The 16,678-nt window shown below is 47.5% G+C and overlaps 29 non-coding genes across 29 annotated transcripts; all 29 read left to right on the top strand.

Moving 5' to 3' along the window:
* Nucleotides 1–206: 206 nt before the first annotated feature.
* Trnar-ccu (transfer RNA arginine (anticodon CCU)) lies at nucleotides 207–279 on the top strand. The gene has a single exon. It is a non-coding gene; the product is annotated as a tRNA-Arg (tRNA).
* Nucleotides 280–781: 502 nt separating this feature from the next.
* Nucleotides 782–854, top strand: Trnar-ccu (transfer RNA arginine (anticodon CCU)). The gene has a single exon. It is a non-coding gene; the product is annotated as a tRNA-Arg (tRNA).
* A 502-nt stretch (nucleotides 855–1,356) lies between these two features.
* Nucleotides 1,357–1,429, top strand: Trnar-ccu (transfer RNA arginine (anticodon CCU)). Its single transcript has one exon. It is a non-coding gene; the product is annotated as a tRNA-Arg (tRNA).
* Nucleotides 1,430–1,931: 502 nt separating this feature from the next.
* Nucleotides 1,932–2,004, top strand: Trnar-ccu (transfer RNA arginine (anticodon CCU)). Its single transcript has one exon. It is a non-coding gene; the product is annotated as a tRNA-Arg (tRNA).
* A 502-nt stretch (nucleotides 2,005–2,506) lies between these two features.
* On the top strand, nucleotides 2,507–2,579 carry Trnar-ccu (transfer RNA arginine (anticodon CCU)). The gene has a single exon. It is a non-coding gene; the product is annotated as a tRNA-Arg (tRNA).
* A 502-nt stretch (nucleotides 2,580–3,081) lies between these two features.
* Nucleotides 3,082–3,154, top strand: Trnar-ccu (transfer RNA arginine (anticodon CCU)). Its single transcript has one exon. It is a non-coding gene; the product is annotated as a tRNA-Arg (tRNA).
* Nucleotides 3,155–3,656: 502 nt separating this feature from the next.
* Trnar-ccu (transfer RNA arginine (anticodon CCU)) lies at nucleotides 3,657–3,729 on the top strand. The gene has a single exon. It is a non-coding gene; the product is annotated as a tRNA-Arg (tRNA).
* A 502-nt stretch (nucleotides 3,730–4,231) lies between these two features.
* Nucleotides 4,232–4,304, top strand: Trnar-ccu (transfer RNA arginine (anticodon CCU)). Its single transcript has one exon. It is a non-coding gene; the product is annotated as a tRNA-Arg (tRNA).
* Nucleotides 4,305–4,806: 502 nt separating this feature from the next.
* Trnar-ccu (transfer RNA arginine (anticodon CCU)) lies at nucleotides 4,807–4,879 on the top strand. The gene has a single exon. It is a non-coding gene; the product is annotated as a tRNA-Arg (tRNA).
* A 502-nt stretch (nucleotides 4,880–5,381) lies between these two features.
* Nucleotides 5,382–5,454, top strand: Trnar-ccu (transfer RNA arginine (anticodon CCU)). The gene has a single exon. It is a non-coding gene; the product is annotated as a tRNA-Arg (tRNA).
* A 501-nt stretch (nucleotides 5,455–5,955) lies between these two features.
* Nucleotides 5,956–6,028, top strand: Trnar-ccu (transfer RNA arginine (anticodon CCU)). Its single transcript has one exon. It is a non-coding gene; the product is annotated as a tRNA-Arg (tRNA).
* Nucleotides 6,029–6,530: 502 nt separating this feature from the next.
* On the top strand, nucleotides 6,531–6,603 carry Trnar-ccu (transfer RNA arginine (anticodon CCU)). Its single transcript has one exon. It is a non-coding gene; the product is annotated as a tRNA-Arg (tRNA).
* Nucleotides 6,604–7,105: 502 nt separating this feature from the next.
* Nucleotides 7,106–7,178, top strand: Trnar-ccu (transfer RNA arginine (anticodon CCU)). The gene has a single exon. It is a non-coding gene; the product is annotated as a tRNA-Arg (tRNA).
* A 502-nt stretch (nucleotides 7,179–7,680) lies between these two features.
* Nucleotides 7,681–7,753, top strand: Trnar-ccu (transfer RNA arginine (anticodon CCU)). The gene has a single exon. It is a non-coding gene; the product is annotated as a tRNA-Arg (tRNA).
* Nucleotides 7,754–8,254: 501 nt separating this feature from the next.
* Nucleotides 8,255–8,327, top strand: Trnar-ccu (transfer RNA arginine (anticodon CCU)). The gene has a single exon. It is a non-coding gene; the product is annotated as a tRNA-Arg (tRNA).
* A 502-nt stretch (nucleotides 8,328–8,829) lies between these two features.
* Nucleotides 8,830–8,902, top strand: Trnar-ccu (transfer RNA arginine (anticodon CCU)). Its single transcript has one exon. It is a non-coding gene; the product is annotated as a tRNA-Arg (tRNA).
* A 502-nt stretch (nucleotides 8,903–9,404) lies between these two features.
* Nucleotides 9,405–9,477, top strand: Trnar-ccu (transfer RNA arginine (anticodon CCU)). The gene has a single exon. It is a non-coding gene; the product is annotated as a tRNA-Arg (tRNA).
* A 502-nt stretch (nucleotides 9,478–9,979) lies between these two features.
* Nucleotides 9,980–10,052, top strand: Trnar-ccu (transfer RNA arginine (anticodon CCU)). Its single transcript has one exon. It is a non-coding gene; the product is annotated as a tRNA-Arg (tRNA).
* A 502-nt stretch (nucleotides 10,053–10,554) lies between these two features.
* Nucleotides 10,555–10,627, top strand: Trnar-ccu (transfer RNA arginine (anticodon CCU)). The gene has a single exon. It is a non-coding gene; the product is annotated as a tRNA-Arg (tRNA).
* A 502-nt stretch (nucleotides 10,628–11,129) lies between these two features.
* Trnar-ccu (transfer RNA arginine (anticodon CCU)) lies at nucleotides 11,130–11,202 on the top strand. The gene has a single exon. It is a non-coding gene; the product is annotated as a tRNA-Arg (tRNA).
* Nucleotides 11,203–11,704: 502 nt separating this feature from the next.
* Nucleotides 11,705–11,777, top strand: Trnar-ccu (transfer RNA arginine (anticodon CCU)). The gene has a single exon. It is a non-coding gene; the product is annotated as a tRNA-Arg (tRNA).
* Nucleotides 11,778–12,279: 502 nt separating this feature from the next.
* On the top strand, nucleotides 12,280–12,352 carry Trnar-ccu (transfer RNA arginine (anticodon CCU)). The gene has a single exon. It is a non-coding gene; the product is annotated as a tRNA-Arg (tRNA).
* Nucleotides 12,353–12,854: 502 nt separating this feature from the next.
* On the top strand, nucleotides 12,855–12,927 carry Trnar-ccu (transfer RNA arginine (anticodon CCU)). Its single transcript has one exon. It is a non-coding gene; the product is annotated as a tRNA-Arg (tRNA).
* Nucleotides 12,928–13,429: 502 nt separating this feature from the next.
* On the top strand, nucleotides 13,430–13,502 carry Trnar-ccu (transfer RNA arginine (anticodon CCU)). Its single transcript has one exon. It is a non-coding gene; the product is annotated as a tRNA-Arg (tRNA).
* A 502-nt stretch (nucleotides 13,503–14,004) lies between these two features.
* Trnar-ccu (transfer RNA arginine (anticodon CCU)) lies at nucleotides 14,005–14,077 on the top strand. The gene has a single exon. It is a non-coding gene; the product is annotated as a tRNA-Arg (tRNA).
* A 502-nt stretch (nucleotides 14,078–14,579) lies between these two features.
* Nucleotides 14,580–14,652, top strand: Trnar-ccu (transfer RNA arginine (anticodon CCU)). Its single transcript has one exon. It is a non-coding gene; the product is annotated as a tRNA-Arg (tRNA).
* Nucleotides 14,653–15,154: 502 nt separating this feature from the next.
* On the top strand, nucleotides 15,155–15,227 carry Trnar-ccu (transfer RNA arginine (anticodon CCU)). The gene has a single exon. It is a non-coding gene; the product is annotated as a tRNA-Arg (tRNA).
* A 502-nt stretch (nucleotides 15,228–15,729) lies between these two features.
* Nucleotides 15,730–15,802, top strand: Trnar-ccu (transfer RNA arginine (anticodon CCU)). The gene has a single exon. It is a non-coding gene; the product is annotated as a tRNA-Arg (tRNA).
* A 502-nt stretch (nucleotides 15,803–16,304) lies between these two features.
* On the top strand, nucleotides 16,305–16,377 carry Trnar-ccu (transfer RNA arginine (anticodon CCU)). The gene has a single exon. It is a non-coding gene; the product is annotated as a tRNA-Arg (tRNA).
* The last annotated feature ends 301 nt before the right edge of the window (nucleotides 16,378–16,678 follow it).

Here is a 16,678-nt window from a genome sequence, read left to right as displayed (position 1 = left end):
AGAAAGGGAATAGCCTAAGACGGCAGGTATAAGAATTGCCAGCAGAAAGTAGGTGCCTGGACTTCGATATGTCTGAGTATGTACAGGCACACAGGAAAGGCTCATGCGACGTCCTGACTCTCTGCACACGTAGAGTAGCGCATCAGGAAGGGTACACTTGGCAAGTGTTGATTTGAGTGAGCACCCCGCCAGCTTAACGCCAGTCAGCCTCTGTGGCCTAATGGATAAGGCATCGGTCTCCTAAACCGGGGATTGTGGGTTCGAGTCCCACCAGAGGTACACGTTTTACTCACTGGGGCAGAATCACTCTCACCACATACAGGTGTAATAGTTGTGAAAGTTGGCGTTTCTGAGTGCTTACAGGTATCACAGGTATGACGACGATATGAAAATACGCACTTACTGACAACCTGAAACGAAACGACGGCCATTATCAATCGACCTGTTAGCTGCGGAAGTGTTTCAAAGCGTGATGGCGCTGTGAGAGGAAACGCTATTTTAAAATTACTTGTTGGTAAACAGTATGACCCATATGAATTGTCACTTAACTCTCTTGTGTGCAGGACTTGGAGTTCAGAAAGGGAATAGCCTAAGACGGCAGGTATAAGAATTGCCAGCAGAAAGTAGGTGCCTGGACTTCGATATGTCTGAGTATGTACAGGCACACAGGAAAGGCTCATGCGACGTCCTGACTCTCTGCACACGTAGAGTAGCGCATCAGGAAGGGTACACTTGGCAAGTGTTGATTTGAGTGAGCACCCCGCCAGCTTAACGCCAGTCAGCCTCTGTGGCCTAATGGATAAGGCATCGGTCTCCTAAACCGGGGATTGTGGGTTCGAGTCCCACCAGAGGTACACGTTTTACTCACTGGGGCAGAATCACTCTCACCACATACAGGTGTAATAGTTGTGAAAGTTGGCGTTTCTGAGTGCTTACAGGTATCACAGGTATGACGACGATATGAAAATACGCACTTACTGACAACCTGAAACGAAACGACGGCCATTATCAATCGACCTGTTAGCTGCGGAAGTGTTTCAAAGCGTGATGGCGCTGTGAGAGGAAACGCTATTTTAAAATTACTTGTTGGTAAACAGTATGACCCATATGAATTGTCACTTAACTCTCTTGTGTGCAGGACTTGGAGTTCAGAAAGGGAATAGCCTAAGACGGCAGGTATAAGAATTGCCAGCAGAAAGTAGGTGCCTGGACTTCGATATGTCTGAGTATGTACAGGCACACAGGAAAGGCTCATGCGACGTCCTGACTCTCTGCACACGTAGAGTAGCGCATCAGGAAGGGTACACTTGGCAAGTGTTGATTTGAGTGAGCACCCCGCCAGCTTAACGCCAGTCAGCCTCTGTGGCGTAATGGATAAGGCATCGGTCTCCTAAACCGGGGATTGTGGGTTCGAGTCCCACCAGAGGTACACGTTTTACTCACTGGGGCAAAATCACTCTCACCACATACAGGTGTAATAGTTGTGAAAGTTGGCGTTTCTGAGTGCTTACAGGTATCACAGGTATGACGACGATATGAAAATACGCACTTACTGACAACCTGAAACGAAACGACGGCCATTATCAATCGACCTGTTAGCTGCGGAAGTGTTTCAAAGCGTGATGGCGCTGTGAGAGGAAACGCTATTTTAAAATTACTTGTTGGTAAACAGTATGACCCATATGAATTGTCACTTAACTCTCTTGTGTGCAGGACTTGGAGTTCAGAAAGGGAATAGCCTAAGACGGCAGGTATAAGAATTGCCAGCAGAAAGTAGGTGCCTGGACTTCGATATGTCTGAGTATGTACAGGCACACAGGAAAGGCTCATGCGACGTCCTGACTCTCTGCACACGTAGAGTAGCGCATCAGGAAGGGTACACTTGGCAAGTGTTGATTTGAGTGAGCACCCCGCCAGCTTAACGCCAGTCAGCCTCTGTGGCCTAATGGATAAGGCATCGGTCTCCTAAACCGGGGATTGTGGGTTCGAGTCCCACCAGAGGTACACGTTTTACTCACTGGGGCAAAATCACTCTCACCACATACAGGTGTAATAGTTGTGAAAGTTGGCGTTTCTGAGTGCTTACAGGTATCACAGGTATGACGACGATATGAAAATACGCACTTACTGACAACCTGAAACGAAACGACGGCCATTATCAATCGACCTGTTAGCTGCGGAAGTGTTTCAAAGCGTGATGGCGCTGTGAGAGGAAACGCTATTTTAAAATTACTTGTTGGTAAACAGTATGACCCATATGAATTGTCACTTAACTCTCTTGTGTGCAGGACTTGGAGTTCAGAAAGGGAATAGCCTAAGACGGCAGGTATAAGAATTGCCAGCAGAAAGTAGGTGCCTGGACTTCGATATGTCTGAGTATGTACAGGCACACAGGAAAGGCTCATGCGACGTCCTGACTCTCTGCACACGTAGAGTAGCGCATCAGGAAGGGTACACTTGGCAAGTGTTGATTTGAGTGAGCACCCCGCCAGCTTAACGCCAGTCAGCCTCTGTGGCCTAATGGATAAGGCATCGGTCTCCTAAACCGGGGATTGTGGGTTCGAGTCCCACCAGAGGTACACGTTTTACTCACTGGGGCAAAATCACTCTCACCACATACAGGTGTAATAGTTGTGACAGTTGGCGTTTCTGAGTGCTTACAGGTATCACAGGTATGACGACGATATGAAAATACGCACTTACTGACAACCTGAAACGAAACGACGGCCATTATCAATCGACCTGTTAGCTGCGGAAGTGTTTCAAAGCGTGATGGCGCTGTGAGAGGAAACGCTATTTTAAAATTACTTGTTGGTAAACAGTATGACCCATATGAATTGTCACTTAACTCTCTTGTGTGCAGGACTTGGAGTTCAGAAAGGGAATAGCCTAAGACGGCAGGTATAAGAATTGCCAGCAGAAAGTAGGTGCCTGGACTTCGACATGTCTGAGTATGTACAGGCACACAGGAAAGGCTCATGCGACGTCCTGACTCTCTGCACACGTAGAGTAGTGCATCAGGAAGGGTACACTTGGCAAGTGTTGATTTGAGTGAGCACCCCGCCAGCTTAACGCCAGTCAGCCTCTGTGGCCTAATGGATAAGGCATCGGTCTCCTAAACCGGGGATTGTGGGTTCGAGTCCCACCAGAGGTACACGTTTTACTCACTGGGGCAAAATCACTCTCACCACATACAGGTGTAATAGTTGTGAAAGTTGGCGTTTCTGAGTGCTTACAGGTATCACAGGTATGACGACGATATGAAAATACGCACTTACTGACAACCTGAAACGAAACGACGGCCATTATCAATCGACCTGTTAGCTGCGGAAGTGTTTCAAAGCGTGATGGCGCTGTGAGAGGAAACGCTATTTTAAAATTACTTGTTGGTAAACAGTATGACCCATATGAATTGTCACTTAACTCTCTTGTGTGCAGGACTTGGAGTTCAGAAAGGGAATAGCCTAAGACGGCAGGTATAAGAATTGCCAGCAGAAAGTAGGTGCCTGGACTTCGATATGTCTGAGTATGTACAGGCACACAGGAAAGGCTCATGCGACGTCCTGACTCTCTGCACACGTAGAGTAGCGCATCAGGAAGGGTACACTTGGCAAGTGTTGCTTTGAGTGAGCACCCCGCCAGCTTAACGCCAGTCAGCCTCTGTGGCCTAATGGATAAGGCATCGGTCTCCTAAACCGGGGATTGTGGGTTCGAGTCCCACCAGAGGTACACGTTTTACTCACTGGGGCAAAATCACTCTCACCACATACAGGTGTAATAGTTGTGAAAGTTGGCGTTTCTGAGTGCTTACAGGTATCACAGGTATGACGACGATATGAAAATACGCACTTACTGACAACCTGAAACGAAACGACGGCCATTATCAATCGACCTGTTAGCTGCGGAAGTGTTTCAAAGCGTGATGGCGCTGTGAGAGGAAACGCTATTTTAAAATTACTTGTTGGTAAACAGTATGACCCATATGAATTGTCACTTAACTCTCTTGTGTGCAGGACTTGGAGTTCAGAAAGGGAATAGCCTAAGACGGCAGGTATAAGAATTGCCAGCAGAAAGTAGGTGCCTGGACTTCGATATGTCTGAGTATGTACAGGCACACAGGAAAGGCTCATGCGACGTCCTGACTCTCTGCACACGTAGAGTAGCGCATCAGGAAGGGTACACTTGGCAAGTGTTGATTTGAGTGAGCACCCCGCCAGCTTAACGCCAGTCAGCCTCTGTGGCCTAATGGATAAGGCATCGGTCTCCTAAACCGGGGATTGTGGGTTCGAGTCCCACCAGAGGTACACGTTTTACTCACTGGGGCAGAATCACTCTCACCACATACAGGTGTAATAGTTGTGAAAGTTGGCGTTTCTGAGTGCTTACAGGTATCACAGGTATGACGACGATATGAAAATACGCACTTACTGACAACCTGAAACGAAACGACGGCCATTATCAATCGACCTGTTAGCTGCGGAAGTGTTTCAAAGCGTGATGGCGCTGTGAGAGGAAACGCTATTTTAAAATTACTTGTTGGTAAACAGTATGACCCATATGAATTGTCACTTAACTCTCTTGTGTGCAGGACTTGGAGTTCAGAAAGGGAATAGCCTAAGACGGCAGGTATAAGAATTGCCAGCAGAAAGTAGGTGCCTGGACTTCGATATGTCTGAGTATGTACAGGCACACAGGAAAGGCTCATGCGACGTCCTGACTCTCTGCACACGTAGAGTAGCGCATCAGGAAGGGTACACTTGGCAAGTGTTGATTTGAGTGAGCACCCCGCCAGCTTAACGCCAGTCAGCCTCTGTGGCCTAATGGATAAGGCATCGGTCTCCTAAACCGGGGATTGTGGGTTCGAGTCCCACCAGAGGTACACGTTTTACTCACTGGGGCAAAATCACTCTCACCACATACAGGTGTAATAGTTGTGAAAGTTGGCGTTTCTGAGTGCTTACAGGTATCACAGGTATGACGACGATATGAAAATACGCACTTACTGACAACCTGAAACGAAACGACGGCCATTATCAATCGACCTGTTAGCTGCGGAAGTGTTTCAAAGCGTGATGGCGCTGTGAGAGGAAACGCTATTTTAAAATTACTTGTTGGTAAACAGTATGACCCATATGAATTGTGACTTAACTCTCTTGTGTGCAGGACTTGGAGTTCAGAAAGGGAATAGCCTAAGACGGCAGGTATAAGAATTGCCAGCAGAAAGTAGGTGCCTGGACTTCGATATGTCTGAGTATGTACAGGCACACAGGAAAGGCTCATGCGACGTCCTGACTCTCTGCACACGTAGAGTAGCGCATCAGGAAGGGTACACTTGGCAAGTGTTGATTTGAGTGAGCACCCCGCCAGCTTAACGCCAGTCAGCCTCTGTGGCCTAATGGATAAGGCATCGGTCTCCTAAACCGGGGATTGTGGGTTCGAGTCCCACCAGAGGTACACGTTTTACTCACTGGGGCAGAATCACTCTCACCACATACAGGTGTAATAGTTGTGAAAGTTGGCGTTTCTGAGTGCTTACAGGTATCACAGGTATGACGACGATATGAAAATACGCACTTACTGACAACCTGAAACGAAACGACGGCCATTATCAATCGACCTGTTAGCTGCGGAAGTGTTTCAAAGCGTGATGGCGCTGTGAGAGGAAACGCTATTTTAAAATTACTTGTTGGTAAACAGTATGACCCATATGAATTGTCACTTAACTCTCTTGTGTGCAGGACTTGGAGTTCAGAAAGGGAATAGCCTAAGACGGCAGGTATAAGAATTGCCAGCAGAAAGTAGGTGCCTGGACTTCGATATGTCTGAGTATGTACAGGCACACAGGAAAGGCTCATGCGACGTCCTGACTCTCTGCACACGTAGAGTAGCGCATCAGGAAGGGTACACTTGGCAAGTGTTACTTCAGTGAGCACCCCGCCAGCTTAACGCCAGTCAGCCTCTGTGGCCTAATGGATAAGGCATCGGTCTCCTAAACCGGGGATTGTGGGTTCGAGTCCCACCAGAGGTACACGTTTTACTCACTGGGGCAGAATCACTCTCACCACATACAGGTGTAATAGTTGTGAAAGTTGGCGTTTCTGAGTGCTTACAGGTATCACAGGTATGACGACGATATGAAAATACGCACTTACTGACAACCTGAAACGAAACGACGGCCATTATCAATCGACCTGTTAGCTGCGGAAGTGTTTCAAAGCGTGATGGCGCTGTGAGAGGAAACGCTATTTTAAAATTACTTGTTGGTAAACAGTATGACCCATATGAATTGTCACTTAACTCTCTTGTGTGCAGGACTTGGAGTTCAGAAAGGGAATAGCCTAAGACGGCAGGTATAAGAATTGCCAGCAGAAAGTAGGTGCCTGGACTTCGATATGTCTGAGTATGTACAGGCACACAGGAAAGGCTCATGCGACGTCCTGACTCTCTGCACACGTAGAGTAGCGCATCAGGAAGGGTACACTTGGCAAGTGTTGATTTGAGTGAGCACCCCGCCAGCTTAACGCCAGTCAGCCTCTGTGGCCTAATGGATAAGGCATCGGTCTCCTAAACCGGGGATTGTGGGTTCGAGTCCCACCAGAGGTACACGTTTTACTCACTGGGGCAAAATCACTCTCACCACATACAGGTGTAATAGTTGTGAAAGTTGGCGTTTCTGAGTGCTTACAGGTATCACAGGTATGACGACGATATGAAAATACGCACTTACTGACAACCTGAAACGAAACGACGGCCATTATCAATCGACCTGTTAGCTGCGGAAGTGTTTCAAAGCGTGATGGCGCTGTGAGAGGAAACGCTATTTTAAAATTACTTGTTGGTAAACAGTATGACCCATATGAATTGTCACTTAACTCTCTTGTGTGCAGGACTTGGAGTTCAGAAAGGGAATAGCCTAAGACGGCAGGTATAAGAATTGCCAGCAGAAAGTAGGTGCCTGGACTTCGATATGTCTGAGTATGTACAGGCACACAGGAAAGGCTCATGCGACGTCCTGACTCTCTGCACACGTAGAGTAGCGCATCAGGAAGGGTACACTTGGCAAGTGTTGATTTGAGTGAGCACCCCGCCAGCTTAACGCCAGTCAGCCTCTGTGGCCTAATGGATAAGGCATCGGTCTCCTAAACCGGGGATTGTGGGTTCGAGTCCCACCAGAGGTACACGTTTTACTCACTGGGGCAAAATCACTCTCACCACATACAGGTGTAATAGTTGTGAAAGTTGGCGTTTCTGAGTGCTTACAGGTATCACAGGTATGACGACGATATGAAAATACGCACTTACTGACAACCTGAAACGAAACGACGGCCATTATCAATCGACCTGTTAGCTGCGGAAGTGTTTCAAAGCGTGATGGCGCTGTGAGAGGAAACGCTATTTTAAAATTACTTGTTGGTAAACAGTATGACCCATATGAATTGTCACTTAACTCTCTTGTGTGCAGGACTTGGAGTTCAGAAAGGGAATAGCCTAAGACGGCAGGTATAAGAATTGCCAGCAGAAAGTAGGTGCCTGGACTTCGATATGTCTGAGTATGTACAGGCACACAGGAAAGGCTCATGCGACGTCCTGACTCTCTGCACACGTAGAGTAGCGCATCAGGAAGGGTACACTTGGCAAGTGTTGATTTGAGTGAGCACCCCGCCAGCTTAACGCCAGTCAGCCTCTGTGGCCTAATGGATAAGGCATCGGTCTCCTAAACCGGGGATTGTGGGTTCGAGTCCCACCAGAGGTACACGTTTTACTCACTGGGGCAGAATCACTCTCACCACATACAGGTGTAATAGTTGTGAAAGTTGGCGTTTCTGAGTGCTTACAGGTATCACAGGTATGACGACGATATGAAAATACGCACTTACTGACAACCTGAAACGAAACGACGGCCATTATCAATCGACCTGTTAGCTGCGGAAGTGTTTCAAAGCGTGATGGTGCTGTGAGAGGAAACGCTATTTTAAAATTACTTGTTGGTAAACAGTATGACCCATATGAATTGTCACTTAACTCTCTTGTGTGCAGGACTTGGAGTTCAGAAAGGGAATAGCCTAAGACGGCAGGTATAAGAATTGCCAGCAGAAAGTAGGTGCCTGGACTTCGATATGTCTGAGTATGTACAGGCACACAGGAAAGGCTCATGCGACGTCCTGACTCTCTGCACACGTAGAGTAGCGCATCAGGAAGGGTACACTTGGCAAGTGTTACTTCAGTGAGCACCCCGCCAGCTTAACGCCAGTCAGCCTCTGTGGCCTAATGGATAAGGCATCGGTCTCCTAAACCGGGGATTGTGGGTTCGAGTCCCACCAGAGGTACACGTTTTACTCACTGGGGCAGAATCACTCTCACCACATACAGGTGTAATAGTTGTGAAAGTTGGCGTTTCTGAGTGCTTACAGGTATCACAGGTATGACGACGATATGAAAATACGCACTTACTGACAACCTGAAACGAAACGACGGCCATTATCAATCGACCTGTTAGCTGCGGAAGTGTTTCAAAGCGTGATGGCGCTGTGAGAGGAAACGCTATTTTAAAATTACTTGTTGGTAAACAGTATGACCCATATGAATTGTCACTTAACTCTCTTGTGTGCAGGACTTGGAGTTCAGAAAGGGAATAGCCTAAGACGGCAGGTATAAGAATTGCCAGCAGAAAGTAGGTGCCTGGACTTCGATATGTCTGAGTATGTACAGGCACACAGGAAAGGCTCATGCGACGTCCTGACTCTCTGCACACGTAGAGTAGCGCATCAGGAAGGGTACACTTGGCAAGTGTTGATTTGAGTGAGCACCCCGCCAGCTTAACGCCAGTCAGCCTCTGTGGCCTAATGGATAAGGCATCGGTCTCCTAAACCGGGGATTGTGGGTTCGAGTCCCACCAGAGGTACACGTTTTACTCACTGGGGCAAAATCACTCTCACCACATACAGGTGTAATAGTTGTGAAAGTTGGCGTTTCTGAGTGCTTACAGGTATCACAGGTATGACGACGATATGAAAATACGCACTTACTGACAACCTGAAACGAAACGACGGCCATTATCAATCGACCTGTTAGCTGCGGAAGTGTTTCAAAGCGTGATGGCGCTGTGAGAGGAAACGCTATTTTAAAATTACTTGTTGGTAAACAGTATGACCCATATGAATTGTCACTTAACTCTCTTGTGTGCAGGACTTGGAGTTCAGAAAGGGAATAGCCTAAGACGGCAGGTATAAGAATTGCCAGCAGAAAGTAGGTGCCTGGACTTCGATATGTCTGAGTATGTACAGGCACACAGGAAAGGCTCATGCGACGTCCTGACTCTCTGCACACGTAGAGTAGCGCATCAGGAAGGGTACACTTGGCAAGTGTTGATTTGAGTGAGCACCCCGCCAGCTTAACGCCAGTCAGCCTCTGTGGCCTAATGGATAAGGCATCGGTCTCCTAAACCGGGGATTGTGGGTTCGAGTCCCACCAGAGGTACACGTTTTACTCACTGGGGCAAAATCACTCTCACCACATACAGGTGTAATAGTTGTGAAAGTTGGCGTTTCTGAGTGCTTACAGGTATCACAGGTATGACGACGATATGAAAATACGCACTTACTGACAACCTGAAACGAAACGACGGCCATTATCAATCGACCTGTTAGCTGCGGAAGTGTTTCAAAGCGTGATGGCGCTGTGAGAGGAAACGCTATTTTAAAATTACTTGTTGGTAAACAGTATGACCCATATGAATTGTCACTTAACTCTCTTGTGTGCAGGACTTGGAGTTCAGAAAGGGAATAGCCTAAGACGGCAGGTATAAGAATTGCCAGCAGAAAGTAGGTGCCTGGACTTCGATATGTCTGAGTATGTACAGGCACACAGGAAAGGCTCATGCGACGTCCTGACTCTCTGCACACGTAGAGTAGCGCATCAGGAAGGGTACACTTGGCAAGTGTTGATTTGAGTGAGCACCCCGCCAGCTTAACGCCAGTCAGCCTCTGTGGCCTAATGGATAAGGCATCGGTCTCCTAAACCGGGGATTGTGGGTTCGAGTCCCACCAGAGGTACACGTTTTACTCACTGGGGCAAAATCACTCTCACCACATACAGGTGTAATAGTTGTGAAAGTTGGCGTTTCTGAGTGCTTACAGGTATCACAGGTATGACGACGATATGAAAATACGCACTTACTGACAACCTGAAACGAAACGACGGCCATTATCAATCGACCTGTTAGCTGTGGAAGTGTTTCAAAGCGTGATGGCGCTGTGAGAGGAAACGCTATTTTAAAATTACTTGTTGGTAAACAGTATGACCCATATGAATTGTCACTTAACTCTCTTGTGTGCAGGACTTGGAGTTCAGAAAGGGAATAGCCTAAGACGGCAGGTATAAGAATTGCCAGCAGAAAGTAGGTGCCTGGACTTCGATATGTCTGAGTATGTACAGGCACACAGGAAAGGCTCATGCGACGTCCTGACTCTCTGCACACGTAGAGTAGCGCATCAGGAAGGGTACACTTGGCAAGTGTTGATTTGAGTGAGCACCCCGCCAGCTTAACGCCAGTCAGCCTCTGTGGCCTAATGGATAAGGCATCGGTCTCCTAAACCGGGGATTGTGGGTTCGAGTCCCACCAGAGGTACACGTTTTACTCACTGGGGCAAAATCACTCTCACCACATACAGGTGTAATAGTTGTGAAAGTTGGCGTTTCTGAGTGCTTACAGGTATCACAGGTATGACGACGATATGAAAATACGCACTTACTGACAACCTGAAACGAAACGACGGCCATTATCAATCGACCTGTTAGCTGCGGAAGTGTTTCAAAGCGTGATGGCGCTGTGAGAGGAAACGCTATTTTAAAATTACTTGTTGGTAAACAGTATGACCCATATGAATTGTCACTTAACTCTCTTGTGTGCAGGACTTGGAGTTCAGAAAGGGAATAGCCTAAGACGGCAGGTATAAGAATTGCCAGCAGAAAGTAGGTGCCTGGACTTCGATATGTCTGAGTATGTACAGGCACACAGGAAAGGCTCATGCGACGTCCTGACTCTCTGCACACGTAGAGTAGCGCATCAGGAAGGGTACACTTGGCAAGTGTTGATTTGAGTGAGCACCCCGCCAGCTTAACGCCAGTCAGCCTCTGTGGCCTAATGGATAAGGCATCGGTCTCCTAAACCGGGGATTGTGGGTTCGAGTCCCACCAGAGGTACACGTTTTACTCACTGGGGCAAAATCACTCTCACCACATACAGGTGTAATAGTTGTGAAAGTTGGCGTTTCTGAGTGCTTACAGGTATCACAGGTATGACGACGATATGAAAATACGCACTTACTGACAACCTGAAACGAAACGACGGCCATTATCAATCGACCTGTTAGCTGCGGAAGTGTTTCAAAGCGTGATGGCGCTGTGAGAGGAAACGCTATTTTAAAATTACTTGTTGGTAAACAGTATGACCCATATGAATTGTCACTTAACTCTCTTGTGTGCAGGACTTGGAGTTCAGAAAGGGAATAGCCTAAGACGGCAGGTATAAGAATTGCCAGCAGAAAGTAGGTGCCTGGACTTCGATATGTCTGAGTATGTACAGGCACACAGGAAAGGCTCATGCGACGTCCTGACTCTCTGCACACGTAGAGTAGCGCATCAGGAAGGGTACACTTGGCAAGTGTTGATTTGAGTGAGCACCCCGCCAGCTTAACGCCAGTCAGCCTCTGTGGCCTAATGGATAAGGCATCGGTCTCCTAAACCGGGGATTGTGGGTTCGAGTCCCACCAGAGGTACACGTTTTACTCACTGGGGCAGAATCACTCTCACCACATACAGGTGTAATAGTTGTGAAAGTTGGCGTTTCTGAGTGCTTACAGGTATCACAGGTATGACGACGATATGAAAATACGCACTTACTGACAACCTGAAACGAAACGACGGCCATTATCAATCGACCTGTTAGCTGCGGAAGTGTTTCAAAGCGTGATGGCGCTGTGAGAGGAAACGCTATTTTAAAATTACTTGTTGGTAAACAGTATGACCCATATGAATTGTCACTTAACTCTCTTGTGTGCAGGACTTGGAGTTCAGAAAGGGAATAGCCTAAGACGGCAGGTATAAGAATTGCCAGCAGAAAGTAGGTGCCTGGACTTCGATATGTCTGAGTATGTACAGGCACACAGGAAAGGCTCATGCGACGTCCTGACTCTCTGCACACGTAGAGTAGCGCATCAGGAAGGGTACACTTGGCAAGTGTTGATTTGAGTGAGCACCCCGCCAGCTTAACGCCAGTCAGCCTCTGTGGCCTAATGGATAAGGCATCGGTCTCCTAAACCGTGGATTGTGGGTTCGAGTCCCACCAGAGGTACACGTTTTACTCACTGGGGCAAAATCACTCTCACCACATACAGGTGTAATAGTTGTGAAAGTTGGCGTTTCTGAGTGCTTACAGGTATCACAGGTATGACGACGATATGAAAATACGCACTTACTGACAACCTGAAACGAAACGACGGCCATTATCAATCGACCTGTTAGCTGCGGAAGTGTTTCAAAGCGTGATGGCGCTGTGAGAGGAAACGCTATTTTAAAATTACTTGTTGGTAAACAGTATGACCCATATGAATTGTCACTTAACTCTCTTGTGTGCAGGACTTGGAGTTCAGAAAGGGAATAGCCTAAGACGGCAGGTATAAGAATTGCCAGCAGAAAGTAGGTGCCTGGACTTCGATATGTCTGAGTATGTACAGGCACACAGGAAAGGCTCATGCGACGTCCTGACTCTCTGCACACGTAGAGTAGCGCATCAGGAAGGGTACACTTGGCAAGTGTTGATTTGAGTGAGCACCCCGCCAGCTTAACGCCAGTCAGCCTCTGTGGCCTAATGGATAAGGCATCGGTCTCCTAAACCGGGGATTGTGGGTTCGAGTCCCACCAGAGGTACACGTTTTACTCACTGGGGCAAAATCACTCTCACCACATACAGGTGTAATAGTTGTGAAAGTTGGCGTTTCTGAGTGCTTACAGGTATCACAGGTATGACGACGATATGAAAATACGCACTTACTGACAACCTGAAACGAAACGACGGCCATTATCAATCGACCTGTTAGCTGTGGAAGTGTTTCAAAGCGTGATGGCGCTGTGAGAGGAAACGCTATTTTAAAATTACTTGTTGGTAAACAGTATGACCCATATGAATTGTCACTTAACTCTCTTGTGTGCAGGACTTGGAGTTCAGAAAGGGAATAGCCTAAGACGGCAGGTATAAGAATTGCCAGCAGAAAGTAGGTGCCTGGACTTCGATATGTCTGAGTATGTACAGGCACACAGGAAAGGCTCATGCGACGTCCTGACTCTCTGCACACGTAGAGTAGCGCATCAGGAAGGGTACACTTGGCAAGTGTTGATTTGAGTGAGCACCCCGCCAGCTTAACGCCAGTCAGCCTCTGTGGCCTAATGGATAAGGCATCGGTCTCCTAAACCGGGGATTGTGGGTTCGAGTCCCACCAGAGGTACACGTTTTACTCACTGGGGCAAAATCACTCTCACCACATACAGGTGTAATAGTTGTGAAAGTTGGCGTTTCTGAGTGCTTACAGGTATCACAGGTATGACGACGATATGAAAATACGCACTTACTGACAACCTGAAACGAAACGACGGCCATTATCAATCGACCTGTTAGCTGCGGAAGTGTTTCAAAGCGTGATGGCGCTGTGAGAGGAAACGCTATTTTAAAATTACTTGTTGGTAAACAGTATGACCCATATGAATTGTCACTTAACTCTCTTGTGTGCAGGACTTGGAGTTCAGAAAGGGAATAGCCTAAGACGGCAGGTATAAGAATTGCCAGCAGAAAGTAGGTGCCTGGACTTCGATATGTCTGAGTATGTACAGGCACACAGGAAAGGCTCATGCGACGTCCTGACTCTCTGCACACGTAGAGTAGCGCATCAGGAAGGGTACACTTGGCAAGTGTTGATTTGAGTGAGCACCCCGCCAGCTTAACGCCAGTCAGCCTCTGTGGCCTAATGGATAAGGCATCGGTTTCCTAAACCGGGGATTGTGGGTTCGAGTCCCACCAGAGGTACACGTTTTACTCACTGGGGCAAAATCACTCTCACCACATACAGGTGTAATAGTTGTGAAAGTTGGCGTTTCTGAGTGCTTACAGGTATCACAGGTATGACGACGATATGAAAATACGCACTTACTGACAACCTGAAACGAAACGACGGCCATTATCAATCGACCTGTTAGCTGCGGAAGTGTTTCAAAGCGTGATGGCGCTGTGAGAGGAAACGCTATTTTAAAATTACTTGTTGGTAAACAGTATGACCCATATGAATTGTCACTTAACTCTCTTGTGTGCAGGACTTGGAGTTCAGAAAGGGAATAGCCTAAGACGGCAGGTATAAGAATTGCCAGCAGAAAGTAGGTGCCTGGACTTCGATATGTCTGAGTATGTACAGGCACACAGGAAAGGCTCATGCGACGTCCTGACTCTCTGCACACGTAGAGTAGCGCATCAGGAAGGGTACACTTGGCAAGTGTTGATTTGAGTGAGCACCCCGCCAGCTTAACGCCAGTCAGCCTCTGTGGCCTAATGGATAAGGCATCGGTCTCCTAAACCGGGGATTGTGGGTTCGAGTCCCACCAGAGGTACACGTTTTACTCACTGGGGCAGAATCACTCTCACCACATACAGGTGTAATAGTTGTGAAAGTTGGCGTTTCTGAGTGCTTACAGGTATCACAGGTATGACGACGATATGAAAATACGCACTTACTGACAACCTGAAACGAAACGACGGCCATTATCAATCGACCTGTTAGCTGCGGAAGTGTTTCAAAGCGTGATGGCGCTGTGAGAGGAAACGCTATTTTAAAATTACTTGTTGGTAAACAGTATGACCCATATGAATTGTCACTTAACTCTCTTGTGTGCAGGACTTGGAGTTCAGAAAGGGAATAGCCTAAGACGGCAGGTATAAGAATTGCCAGCAGAAAGTAGGTGCCTGGACTTCGATATGTCTGAGTATGTACAGGCACACAGGAAAGGCTCATGCGACGTCCTGACTCTCTGCACACGTAGAGTAGCGCATCAGGAAGGGTACACTTGGCAAGTGTTGATTTGAGTGAGCACCCCGCCAGCTTAACGCCAGTCAGCCTCTGTGGCCTAATGGATAAGGCATCGGTCTCCTAAACCGTGGATTGTGGGTTCGAGTCCCACCAGAGGTACACGTTTTACTCACTGGGGCAAAATCACTCTCACCACATACAGGTGTAATAGTTGTGAAAGTTGGCGTTTCTGAGTGCTTACAGGTATCACAGGTATGACGACGATATGAAAATACGCACTTACTGACAACCTGAAACGAAACGACGGCCATTATCAATCGACCTGTTAGCTGCGGAAGTGTTTCAAAGCGTGATGGCGCTGTGAGAGGAAACGCTATTTTAAAATTACTTGTTGGTAAACAGTATGACCCATATGAATTGTCACTTAACTCTCTTGTGTGCAGGACTTGGAGTTCAGAAAGGGAATAGCCTAAGACGGCAGATATAAGAATTGCCAGCAGAAAGTAGGTGCCTGGACTTCGATATGTCTGAGTATGTACAGGCACACAGGAAAGGCTCATGCGACGTCCTGACTCTCTGCACACGTAGAGTAGCGCATCAGGAAGGGTACACTTGGCAAGTGTTGATTTGAGTGAGCACCCCGCCAGCTTAACGCCAGTCAGCCTCTGTGGCCTAATGGATAAGGCATCGGTCTCCTAAACCGGGGATTGTGGGTTCGAGTCCCACCAGAGGTATACGTTTTACTCACTGGGGCAAAATCACTCTCACCACATACAGGTGTAATAGTTGTGAAAGTTGGCGTTTCTGAGTGCTTACAGGTATCACAGGTATGAGGACGATATGAAAATACGCACTTACTGACAACCTGAAACGAAACGACGGCCATTATCAATCGACCTGTTAGCTGCGGAAGTGTTTCAAAGCGTGATGGCGCTGTGAGAGGAAACGCTATTTTAAAATTACTTGTTGGTAAACAGTATGACCCATATGAATTGTCACTTAACTCTCTTGTGTGCAGGACTTGGAGTTCAGAAAGGGAATAGCCTAAGACGGCAGGTATAAGAATTGCCAGCAGAAAGTAGGTGCCTGGACTTCGATATGTCTGAGTATGTACAGGCACACAGGAAAGGCTCATGCGACGTCCTGACTCTCTGCACACGTAGAGTAGCGCATCAGGAAGGGTACACTTGGCAAGTGTTGATTTGAGTGAGCACCCCGCCAGCTTAACGCCAGTCAGCCTCTGTGGCCTAATGGATAAGGCATCGGTCTCCTAAACCGGGGATTGTGGGTTCGAGTCCCACCAGAGGTACACGTTTTACTCACTGGGGCAAAATCACTCTCACCACATACAGGTGTAATAGTTGTGAAAGTTGGCGTTTCTGAGTGCTTACAGGTATCACAGGTATGACGACGATATGAAAATACGCACTTACTGACAACCTGAAACGAAACGACGGCCATTATCAATCGACCTGTTAGCTGCGGAAGTGTTTCAAAGCGTGATGGCGCTGTGAGAGGAAACGCTATTTTAAAATTACTTGTTGGTAAACAGTATGACCCATATGAATTGTCACTTAACTCTCTTGTGTGCAGGACTTGGAGTTCAGAAA

Source organism: Schistocerca cancellata, chromosome 1 (assembly GCF_023864275.1).
Source record: "Schistocerca cancellata isolate TAMUIC-IGC-003103 chromosome 1, iqSchCanc2.1, whole genome shotgun sequence".
NCBI lineage: Eukaryota > Metazoa > Arthropoda > Insecta > Orthoptera > Acrididae > Schistocerca > Schistocerca cancellata.
The sequence above is the reverse complement of the archived record's forward strand: the minus strand, read 5'-3'. Positions and strand labels throughout refer to the sequence as shown.